Source organism: Salvelinus namaycush, unplaced genomic scaffold, assembly GCF_016432855.1.
Source record: "Salvelinus namaycush isolate Seneca unplaced genomic scaffold, SaNama_1.0 Scaffold55, whole genome shotgun sequence".
NCBI lineage: Eukaryota > Metazoa > Chordata > Actinopteri > Salmoniformes > Salmonidae > Salvelinus > Salvelinus namaycush.
In genome coordinates, this window is record NW_024061253.1 from 312829 (window position 1) to 325297 (window position 12469).

At 43.0% G+C, this 12469-nt stretch overlaps 1 long non-coding RNA gene across 1 annotated transcript; it reads left to right on the plus strand.

The window, feature by feature from the left end:
* Positions 1 to 300: 300 nt before the first annotated feature.
* On the plus strand, positions 301 to 2140 carry LOC120041822. The gene is made up of 3 exons (XR_005475952.1): positions 301 to 502; positions 1291 to 1421; positions 1984 to 2140. It is a non-coding gene; the product is annotated as an uncharacterized LOC120041822 (long non-coding RNA).
* Positions 2141 to 12469: the final 10329 nt, after the last annotated feature.

Genomic DNA, 12469 nt, shown 5'->3' on the forward strand with positions numbered 1-12469 from the left:
ATACTACATACTGTATATTTTTTTATTTCTCCGGGGCCCAGGGGCAATAGCTCAGGTAAGCCAGCCCTTCCTATGTCAGAAAATAGCCAAGGCCTATTCACCTTATTCCTATGTGTTTCTGGATCAATCAATACAATTTCTGAATCCTTAAAATGTACATGTTGGTGTCTTGAAGTTTCCTATGACCTATAGGCCGAGGGAAATGCATTCATTTTGCAATGTATTAGCCTATTTCTTAGGTCTATAGAATATTTACTCCACAACTGAAATATCAACATCAGTCATGTCGACTGTATAGGATTCCAGCGCCTTGACAGATGCACACACACCACTGTGGTGACACGTCCCCTATATGACTATCTCTGTCCCCACGTTGTGATTCCCCTCCCCCACTCCACTTTACCGCGCAGAGCCAGAGAGGGAAAATCACTTTCATCTGGAGAAGCTCGTCCGTTAACACGGGGCGGCCCATCTGCAGGTCCCCGCTGTTCCTAAAAGAAAGGTGAGCAATATCATATTTTCAAGAATTGAAATGATATGGAAAGTTATTTTCATGCTGTAGTACAATTCCACCACCATAAATCGTTGTATTGGTTTATGAACTATGTTAGCCTAGTTAGCTTGTTTGTTGCTAGTGCTAATGGTCGCTCACTATCTAGCTAATGCACTAGTGAGCCAAGTTTGTTGACATTTGGGCGGGTAGCTTGATTAGTTAACATAACTGTTGATAAAGAGACTGATATTTTATGGCTATTTCAGTCAATTCTATCAGTGTGGTTATAAGTAACATGCATAGACAGCTAAATGGGACACGTGATCCCCATAGATGAACTTGAGTAGGTAGCAGTTTGATAACATTAGATGGTGTTAGTTTAGCGAGCTAAAGTTGGCTGGCTGGAAACCAGGTGTTGTGCACCCCACCTTGCATCTCATAGCAGAGTGGAAGAGGGAAAGTCACAGATGGCATTTTTTACTGCTTCTAACGTGCTTGTTTTGTAGTCATCTAACAAACATACATTATGTCTCTTATAAATTGTAGGTTAAGCCATGAATGTTGATTGTCTGACAGCCTTGGTATAGTTAAGCAGTAAAGCACAAGGAAAGGTTGAGGACTGTTCTTACGTAAGAGGCAACGCGGAGTGCCTGCCTGGTTACAGCCCTTAGCCTTGGTATATTGGCCATATACCACAAACCCCCGAGGTGCCTTATTTCTTAAATATACCACAGTTTCAGCCAATCAACATCCAGGACCCAAACTACCCAGTTTATAATGTCTGCTTTATTCCACAGATTAAGGATTTGAGTTGGCCTGACGGAGAGATCTTCCAGGCGACTCCGGCCCATGGAGGATGCAGAGCATCACATCAGATCAAACATTGATAAACCAGTACTTTACCAGCGTTTTATCAATATCTTTAAAGGTAAGGTGAAGATTGAATATATTTCTGACAGTCCTAAATATGACAGCTATGAATTAGATGAATCAGATGTACATTTTAGAGGTTAGTGGGAAACAGTGAATTGGGATATATGGGCACAGTCACCCAGGAAAAAAGGTTTAAAGGAATAGCCATGTCTTTGTATTATGGTCATAGGATTCTTTAAGGTCCACTACAGTCACACGATGCTCCATCTGAAATCTCCTTCCACCTGAAAAGGCCCACCTTGAAAACCAATCATTGGTTTAGAAGACAAAGTAAGAGTGACAACTGAATCTAGCCTCTTGAAAGACAGAGCAGCGCATCCCCCTCCCTAAACCCCTGCTGCACACCTGAACCTCATTTGGATTGGCAGTGATATGTGTGAGATCACTTTTAGACAGTGTGAGGTCATTTTATGAGAATAGTTGTTTTTGGAGAAGCTTGGCAAGTTGAGTGGGGTGATCATGTGACCGGAGTGGACCTCCAGACAGTGATTATTCTCTGTAATAATTGACAAGCACAATGCAATATCTCCTAATGTTTGTATTTTGTGTCTGCTAAGGACGGGGAGTTTTTGCCACTGAATTCATATCCAAAGGAGACTTTGTTGTGGAGTACCGAGGTGAACTGCTTACACAACAGGAGGGCGAGGTCCGAGCTGATCAGTACAATGATTCTGCAAAGGTGTTTCTTTTCGATTTCCAATGGAAAGGAAGAACATGGTGGTAAGTAGGATTGATGAGAACAAAATAAACATATTAATGCCTTTTGAGATCTAAAAAAAGCAACAACATTAAAATGGAGACAGACATTTAAATGGTTGGTGGCACAATATGCACTGTAGGCCTATCTCAGGCCCAGATACTAATTTGACCGTGTCCCTGACCTAAACAGTAAGGAACAATATTAGTCTTCAAACCAACTGGTTCGCTATCAGAGCATCTGCACTCCTTTTTTAAACAACGCGTTAGGGACTTTTCTGCCCCTTTTCTGAAATAGAAACCCTGTGCTGCAATATCTTCATTAAACTGTGACATGTTATGTTTCTATGCAGCATTGATGCATCTGAAGAAGACTCCTCCCTTGGGAGACTCGTTAATGATGATCACAAAAGACTCAATCTCAAAATGAAGGCCATACAAGCAAACGATGAGCCACACTTGTGCCTCTTCGCGACTCGAGATATTGCAGCTGGCGAAGAGTTGACTTATAGTTACGGTGATTCAGACTGGCCATGGAGAACACAGGTGAGGAACTTTTTTTTTAAAGATGCAAGATGAAGTTACCACCCATCTTGGAAGAGCCGGGAGGATGAGCAATTCACTACCCTGTCATGCAATATGTTGTGATGCAGACAGTGTCTCTTAACTACTAAGATGTAATTGATGTCTAATTGTTGTCTTGGTTCACTTAATTCAGGTCATCAAAACTGAATTGTCGTCCAGCCCAAAACCTATGGTAAGAACTTTACTAAAGTCATAGATCAATATGAGTTTATTTTTTTCTATTATCACATTTACTATTTCACTTTCACAAATACACATTTATAGTCTAACATCAATTGCACTGGAATGCAGTGCACTTGTTGCATACATCAAGAGTTAACTAAATATACAATACATTCAAATATATGAAATAAAAACATTAGCAATAAGAACTCAGTAGTTAGGCTCTTGTGGGCTCATTTAGTAGCCCAACTCATGAGGGATTTGCTCTTCTCCTGAAAAGTTCAGTCCTGCATCTGACCAGAATAGGATGTTCAAAACTAAACGCTACACCAGGCATTTCCTGTGTGCTTTCTTATACAGTAGGTCCCCAGATGTATACAATGCATTAGATCACGTTTTTTGATTTGAGGGGATTTTTCAGTGTTTTAAAAATGTTGATTATGTTTCAGCATCCAGGGGTGTGTCAGTTTCTACAAACACAGTCTCTTAGTGCAGAGATGTCTGACTGTTCTGCCTGTTGGTTACAGGCTGGGAGCAGAACAGGGGCTGTGGCAGAGCAGAGCACTTAGGGGTGAAGTCCCTTGCTCAAAGGCAAAACAGCAGTAGGTAGTACACAGGGATATTGAAGCTGGTAACCCACCGGGCTTCAATATCACCGTATACTACCTACTGCCGTTGTGCCCATCAGCAAGGCACTTTACAACACACACATCACAGGCTGATAGCAGGACAGGGGCTGTGGCAGAGCATCAGAGCCCATCAGAAAGGCACTTTACAACACACACATCACAGGCTGATAGCAGGACAGGGGCTGTGGCAGAGCATCAGAGCCCATCAGAAAGGCACTTTACAACACACACATCACAGGCTGATAGCAGGACAGGGGCTGTGGCAGAGCATCAGAGCCCATCAGCAAGGCACTTTACAACACACACACCACAGGCTGATTTATTTATTTATTTTATTTTACCGTTATTTTACCAGGTAAGTTGACTGAGAACACGTTCTCATTTGCAGCAACGACCTGGGGAATAGTTACAGGGGAGAGGAGGGGGATGAATGAGCCAATTGTAAACTGGGGATTATTAGGTGACCATGATGGTTTGAGGGCCAGATTGGGAATTTAGCTAGTCTGTAATAATTGACTAGCACAATACAATAACTCCTAATGTTTGTATTTTTGTGTCTGCAAAGGACGACAAGTTGATTTACGGGGAGAGGTCGGGTAATGTAATTATGTGCCCGAGCACAAAACAACATATATGTAATTTTTGTCCTGTCTAAATCTGCCATGTCAGTCATTTTTTATTCCAACCAGAATAACCTCATGTTTTCTGGTCTCCTGAAAGTACTAGTCCCGTGCGAATCAACATCACGTTTTATTTGTCACATGCGCCGAATAAAACAGGTGCTTACTTACAAGCCCTTAACCAACAATGCAGTTCAAGAAATAGAGTTAAGAAAATATATACTAAATAAAATAAGTCAGCTTTTGCAGACACGTCTCGCCCCGCATCAGTATAGAAAGGGTCCCTAGCAAACTGCATCAGTATAGAAAGGGTCCCTAACAAACTGCATCAGTATAGAAAGGGTCCCTAGCAAACTGCATCAGTATAGAAAGGGTCTCTAGCAAACTGCATCAGTATAGAAAGGGTCCCTAACAAACTGCATCAGTATAGAAAGGGTCCCTAACAAACTGCATCAGTATAGAAAGGGTCCCTAACAAACTGCATCAGTATAGAAAGGGTCCCTAGCAAACTGCATCACCTTTGTGGGGAGACTAAAATCATCAAATCTTGTTGCAAAGTTACAATGTGTATATCATTGACCGCTAGCCAGAAATAGCTATTTTTTTCTTCCTTCCTCGTTATGCAGACATCAGCACACCTGGCACCATCGAGGTGCAGCTGTTTACTTTCTACACGGGTTGTTATTTTTCAGTTTCCTCCTAAGAACAGATTGTAGTGGTAAAATAAAAAGGGATACATTTTTTTGGTGCCATTTAGGTGAAATTGATCTCCAAGCTTCACTCCAGTCAAAACGGGCTTTGCGAGTGTTTGATTCCATTCATTTGCTGTGGGCTGGCGCTAGTGCTCCAGCTTATTGGTATTTAAAACAACTTTTTAAACTTTTATTTAACTCGTCAAGTCAGTTAAGAACAAATTCTTATTTTCAATGACGGCCTAGGAACAGTGGGTTAATTGCCTTGTTCAGGGGGCAGAACGACAGATTTTTACCTTGTCAGCTCGGGGATTCAATCTTGCAACCTTTCGGTTACTAGTCCAATGCTCTAACCACTAGACTACCTGCCGCCCCAGCTTAGCCAACGTTTGCTTGTCATTTTTCTTCCTTGACGTTTTCCATTGTCCAGCCCAGCCTTCTATAGTTACCCACTGTAGGGAAAAGGTTTTGGGGGGGCTCATATCAGAGGAAAAAAGAAAAGCAGTCAATCATGTCAATAACTGTTTTATCCCTCCTCTGTAGTCCCAAATTAAGTCCAAGTGATTGATGCCACTCAATAAACAAACCTCATCTACAAACTCCTCATCAAGCATTTACACTAGTATGTGTTGGGTTTGTTGTGGCGGCAATTGCAGAGAAATGCAATTATCTCCTCCCTAAACTCTCATACTCTCTTGAGAGCATTAGGCCTACCCTTACTTAGCTACCTAACATCATTATGTAAAAGTAGATCATGATGCTCAGCAGACTACGAAACGAGCCATGTTGAAAGATAAATGTTGATGGGATAAAGTTTATGATAGTCAAAGCTGAGCATTGTTTTTTAAGTCACAGCTGAGTTTAGCCAAAGCATGTTCAGGCAGTGTGGTCTATCCGCGTTGAAAGAGCCAATAGGCGGGCAGTACCCCTGTTAGCAGCTCCGATTGGAAGTAACTGGTATGTTACTGATATTGATTGACAGCACTTAATGGGCAGGGCTATAAGAAAAGAGATTCTCCCATTGGATAATATTGAGCAAGGGCTCATTTTGTTACTAAATATCAGATTTATTTCTGCTGGGATTTAAAAAAAAAAATTAAGCAAAATTATCTTTCAAAAAATGTATAAAACAACATCTCATGGCACATTAGGGACTGTGAAATGGTACACAGACACAGTCTGTGACACTAACACACACAATCTACACCCACATTATTCTTTAGTTGTATTGTTTGTGTAAGTCATTGTATTCTAATGCTAATTCTAACCCTAAACCCCCTAGAAACAGCCTTATTCCTTGTCGGGACCTGCAAATGTCCCCAGTTGGTCGAATGTTTGTCAGTTTGCTATTCTTGCGTGGACTTCTGGTCCCCACAAGTATAGTTAAACATGTCCACTCTCACACTCGAACACACACAATCTACACACACATTATTCTTTAGGAATATTGTTGTATTTAATATTTGTGTGAATGTTTTTGGCTATTAGTGTGTCCGTGCTTGGTTACTTGTCGTGTTTTATGGTAATTTTTGTTGGATTGTACCTCAACTTTAAAGGAGCTAATAGTATTTAAGTATTTCTGTGCCGCGTAGGTTTATTTTGTTTGCCTTGTTTGACTGATTTCAGCTCATTGACGCGTTGCAGAATGACAACTCCCAACCCTTTCAGAACAGCATGGACACGGATGGATCAGATTCCAACTTGAAAGAAGATGCGGAGACCGTGTCTGTGTCTTCCAGCCCCAAACCCACGGTAAGAGAACTTGAATGATGGCCACAGTCGATCGTTGATCCCCCTTTAAATTGTCTATCAGCCTAACTCCCAGTTATTATAGCCCCTAGCGTATTAACCTAGATCAGGGCTATTCAACTATATTCTTACAGTTGGCAGATTTGAAAAAGGTTATTTACTGGGGACCAGACATTTTTTACATGCGATTGCTTTTCCTAAGACCGGTATGAACCACTTCTTTGGCCGACTTATAACACAGTTGACCTGCATTACATTCTTCATACATAGCTTTGTTTTTGATTTTTATTTACACATAGGAAACCTTTTATGCATGGCATATGTCAGCTGACCAGCATCACATTCCATTCTGTATTTATTTAATTTCATTCTTTCCTGTTTTACACAATTTATTTTGAACATTAAAAACACACAAGTGTTTCCCTTCGAATGGAAGAAATTGCACTTTGGGAGAGAGCAGAAAAGTGCAACCCGCCGGTATGAAGATTCACATTTGACAGGAAGAAACAGTGTTTGTTTTCATGTGAGAGAAGCTGGATTTACACGTGTCTGTTTAGGAATTATTCTGCAATAATATGCTCAGTCCAAAACGTTGCACAGCCCGCAGACTGAAGTGCCTCAGATAAGATGTTTGCACGTCTCCGAACTCTAGGTAGAGGGAACCCTTGTCATGTGACATTGGCACCTTAGCATTCGCAGAGAAGTCTCCCCGTCGCATCGGTATAGAAAGGATCCCTAACAAACTGCATCACCTTTGTGGGGAGACTAAACTCATCAAATCATGTTGCAAAGCTATCTTTCAGCTTAACTGAAAACTCTGACATTACTGGTGTCATCTGTACTCGGGATGGCTTTATTAGGCTGGACAAATGACATTTTTAACAACGCTTTTTTTCTGGTAAAAATGAGTTCATTGCATCCGTCGTGGAGCCCAGTTTCATAATATTACCATATGTCCCAGTTGCTTGCTTTAGTTTTGAAGTAATCGTGAAAAAAACAGGCCTTATTTTAGGTCATGTTTCACCCTGCAATCTCCTATTAGTTCTATTGAGCACCGTGGCACCAACTCACCTTCTGAACGTTCTATTCCCAGCCCATTGTTCTGCATCACAATGCCATCTCCTATTAGTTCTACTGAGCACCGTGGCACCAACTCACCTTCTGAACGTTCTATTCCCAGCCCATTGTTCTGCATCACAATGCCATCTCCTATTAGTTCTACTGAGCACCGTGGCACCAACTCGCGTTCCGAACGTTCTATTCCCAGCCCATTGTTCTGCATCACAATGCCTGCATTGCTATTGTTGGCAATGAGACCTGCCCACGTTGGTAGTTAAAAGGTCAACCACAACAAGAAATGACTCATGGAACTCTGAGGTCGTCCCATTGTTTCCTATGGGGAAATATAGGTATGTCTGTCTATTTTGCTAAATATCTCGCAATGTGTATATTTAGATTTTTTCCAAATTAGACACCATTTGACACAACATTTTAGAATTCTTCTGTGATTTATTTTTGTATTTTTTTTTAGCAACATTATCCTACATTTTTTTTTAATGTATACTTTTTAATTTAACCTTGAACTAGTCATGTACAGTATATCACACAGTGTTGGGGTCAATTCCAATCATTTCAACCACTACACTGTGTTTTTTAATTTCTCTTCAATGGTTTTCAATTTGGAATTGGAATTTGCTTTACTTTCTGAATTGAAATGGAAGTTGAACCCAATCCTTACAGCATAACACAAAATGGCTAATATTTTTTAATCCCTGCACATGTTCTAACCACTTGTGTTAAGGAGAAATGTTGGGATATTTGTTCAATAGCCATTTTAGAACTTGTTTAGTATGTATCCCTTATTACTATCAATGGCTACATCAAGCTTGTGACTCTACTAACTTGTTGGATGCATTTGTAGTTTGTTTTGGTTGTTTCTGATTTATTTTATGCCCAATTTCAATTAATTCTAAATAATACACTGCTCAAAAAAATAAAGGGAACACTAAAATAACACATCCTAGATCTGAATGAATGAAATATTCTTATTAAATACTTTTTTCTTTACATAGTTGAATGTGCTGACAACAAAATCACACACAAATGATCAATGGAAATCAAATTTATCAACCCATGGAGGTCTGGATTTGGAGTCACACTCAAAATTAAAGTGGAAAACCACACTACAGGCTGATCCAACTTTGATGTAATGTCCTTAAAACAAGTCAAAATGAGGCTCAGTAGTGTGTGTGGCCTTCACGTGCCTGTATGACCTCCCTACAACGCCTGGGCATGCTCCTGATGAGGTGGCTCCTGGACAGTCTGTGGTACAACGTGGCGTTGGTGGATGGAGCGAGACATGATGTCCCAGATGTGCTCAATTGGATTCAGGTCTGGGGAACGGGCGGGCCAGTCCATAGCATCAATGCCTTCCTCTTGCAGGAACTGCTGACACACTCCAGCCACATGAGGTCTAGCATTGTCTTGCATTAGGAGGAACCCAGGGCCAACCACACCAGCATATGGTCTCACAAGGGGTCTGAGGATCTCATCTTGGTACCTAATGGCAGTCAGGCTACCTCTGGCGAGCACATGGAGGGCTGTGCGGCCCCCCAAAGAAATGCCACCCCACACCATGACTGACCCACCGCCAAACCGGTCATGCTGGAGGATGTTGCAGGCAGCAGAACGTTCTCCACGGCGTCTCCAGACTCTGTCACGTCTGTCACATGTGCTCAGTGTGAACCTGCTTTCATCTGTGAAGAGCACAGGGCGCCAGTGGCGAATTTGCCAATCTTGGTGTTCTCTGGCAAATGCCAAACGTCCTGCACGGTGTTGGGCTGTAAGCACAACCCCCACCTGTGGACGTCGGGCCCTCATACTACCCTCATGGAGTCTGTTTCTGACCGTTTGAGCAGACACATGCACATTTGTGGCCTGCTGGAGGTCATTTTGCAGGGCTCTGGCAGTGCTCCTCCTGCTCCTCCTTGCACAAAGGCGGAGGTAGCGGTCCTGCTGCTGGGTTGTTGCCCTCCTACGGCCTCCTCCACGTCTCCTGATGTACTGGCCTGTCTCCTGGTAGCGCCTCCATGCTCTGGACACTACGCTGACAGACACAGAAAACCTTCTTGCCACAGCTCGCATTGATGTGCCATCCTGGATGAGCTGCACTACCTGAGCCACTTGTGTGGGTTGTAGACTCCATCTCATGCTACCACTAGAGTGAAAGCACCGCCAGCATTCAAAAGTGAGCAAAACATCAGCCAGGAAGCATAGGAACTGAGAAGTGGTCTGTGGTCACCACCTGCAGAACCACTCCTTTATTGGGGGTGTCTTGCTAATTGCCTATAATTTCCACCTATTGTCTATTCCATTTGCACAACAGCATGTGAAATTTATTGTCAATCAGTGTTGCTTCCTAAGTGGACAGTTTGATTTCACAGAAGTGTGATTGACTTGGAGTTACATTGTGTTGTTTAAGTGTTCCCTTTATTTTTTTGAGCAGTGTATATTGTGTAATTTTGGAGTCCTCTTTATTCTAAATAAGACTAATGTTTTCTAAACACTTTTTCCTGCCCCCACCCCATTGGATATTTTTCATGCTGAATATCCATCAGTCAGCTACCCTCCCCTTAGTCAGTGGGTTAACTGTCAGTGGGTTAACAGTGGGTTAACTGCCTTGTTCAGGGGCAGAACAACAGATTGCTACCCTCCCCTTAGTCAGCTCCTGAACAGTGGGTTAACTGCCTTGTTCAGGGGCAGAACAACAGATTGCTACCCTCCCCTTAGTCAGCTCCTGAACAGTGGGTTAACTGCCTTGTTCAGGGGCAGAACAATAGTCAGCTACCCTCCCCTTAGTCAGCTCCTGAACAGTGGGTTAACTGCCTTGTTCAGGGGCAGAACAACAGTCAGCTACCCTCCCCTTAGTCAGCTACCCTCCCCTTAGTCAGCTCCTGAACAGTGGGTTAACTGCCTTGTTCAGGGGCAGAACAACAGATTGCTAGCCTCCCCTTAGTCAGCTCCTGAACAGTGGGTTAACTGCCTTGTTCAGGTGCAGAACAACAGATTGCTACCCTCCCCTTAGTCAGCTCCTGCACAGTGGGTTAACTGCCTTGTTCAGGGGCAGAACAACAGATTGCTAGCCTCCCCTTAGTCAGCTCCTGAACAGTGGGTTAACTGCCTTGTTCAGGGGCAGAACAACAGATTGCTACCCTCCCCTTAGTCAGCTCCTGAACAGTGGGTTAACTGCCTTGTTCAGGGGCAGAACAACAGATTGCTACCCTCCCCTTAGTCAGCTCCTGAACAGTGGGTTAACTGCCTTGTTCAGGGGCAGAACAACAGATTGCTAGCCTCCCCTTAGTCAGCTCCTGAACAGTGGGTTAACTGCCTTGTTCAGGGGCAGAACAACAGATTGCTAGCCTCCCCTTAGTCAGCTCCTGAACAGTGGGTTAACTGCCTTGTTCAGGTGCAGAACAACAGATTGCTACCCTCCCCTTAGTCAGCTCCTGAACAGTGGGTTAACTGCCTTGTTCAGGGGCAGAACAACAGATTGCTAGCCTCCCCTTAGTCAGCTCCTGAACAGTGGGTTAACTGCCTTGTTCAGGGGCAGAACAACAGATTGCTAGCCTCCCCTTAGTCAGCTCCTGAACAGTGGGTTAACTGCCTTGTTCAGGTGCAGAACAACAGATTGCTACCCTCCCCTTAGTCAGCTCCTGAACAGTGGGTTAACTGCCTTGTTCAGGGGCAGAACAACAGATTGCTAGCCTCCCCTTAGTCAGCTCCTGAACAGTGGGTTAACTGCCTTGTTCAGGGGCAGAACAACAGATTGCTACCCTCCCCTTAGTCAGCTCCTGAACAGTGGGTTAACTGCCTTGTTCAGGGGCAGAACAACAGATTGCTACCCTCCCCTTAGTCAGCTCCTGAACAGTGGGTTAACTGCCTTGTTCAGGGGCAGAACAACAGATTGCTACCCTCCCCTAAACTCAGGACAACATCTGTGGATATCCTTTATACACCGCTATCTAGAACCTAAAAGGGTTCTTTGGCTCTCTCTGCCCCCACAGGATTGTGGGTGTGTACTGAGCATTAGCCTACAAAATATGTAATGGAATGATTACAAATAATCAGGACATGATTGTACAGCTATTGGTTTAGTATGTAAGAGTTGATATGTTGGAGTGAAACAGGTCAGGTTTTCAGTGATCAGACAATCTATTCAGTAAAACAAATGTGTCAATTCTGATTTGATTTGATGATTTCAGCTCAAACAAATGCTTGGATATGATTCTGAAGACTCAATCAGCAGCATCGAAATAACAGAAGATGAGTATGTGTCAGGAACAGAAAGTGAAAGTGAGAGCAGCATAGATATCTCTGAATGTACATTTGATATTTTTGTACTCCAGGGTACTATACTCTACCCTTATTTCTACGTGTCTGTATGCCTGTCCGCCCGTCTGTCCCTCTTCCTGCCTGCCCGCCTCCCTGTTTGTTTGATTTTGTAAATAAAAAAATCTGACCATCAAAAATCTGTCCTCCTCCTTCCCTGACTTTTCCAGAATGTTTGTATGTTACTGTTCATTTGTCAGAATTTAGAAAACTCAAACAAAAGTATTTAGAGCCTTTTTCACACTTAAAACTGAATCCACCAAGACAATGTGCTGTAGGAAGTTGGTACCCAGCCAGGTGCTGATGCAACTCTCCTGACTGAGTGACAAACTGAATCCGCCGAGACAATGTGCTGTAGGAAGTTGGTACCCAGCCAGGTGCTGATGCAACTCTCCTGACTGAGTGACAAACTGAATCCGCCGAGACAATGTGCTGTAGGAAGTTGGTACCCAGCCAGGTGCTAATGCAACTCTCCTGACTGAGTGATGAATGGGAAATCATTGTGCACCTTCATAATTACAT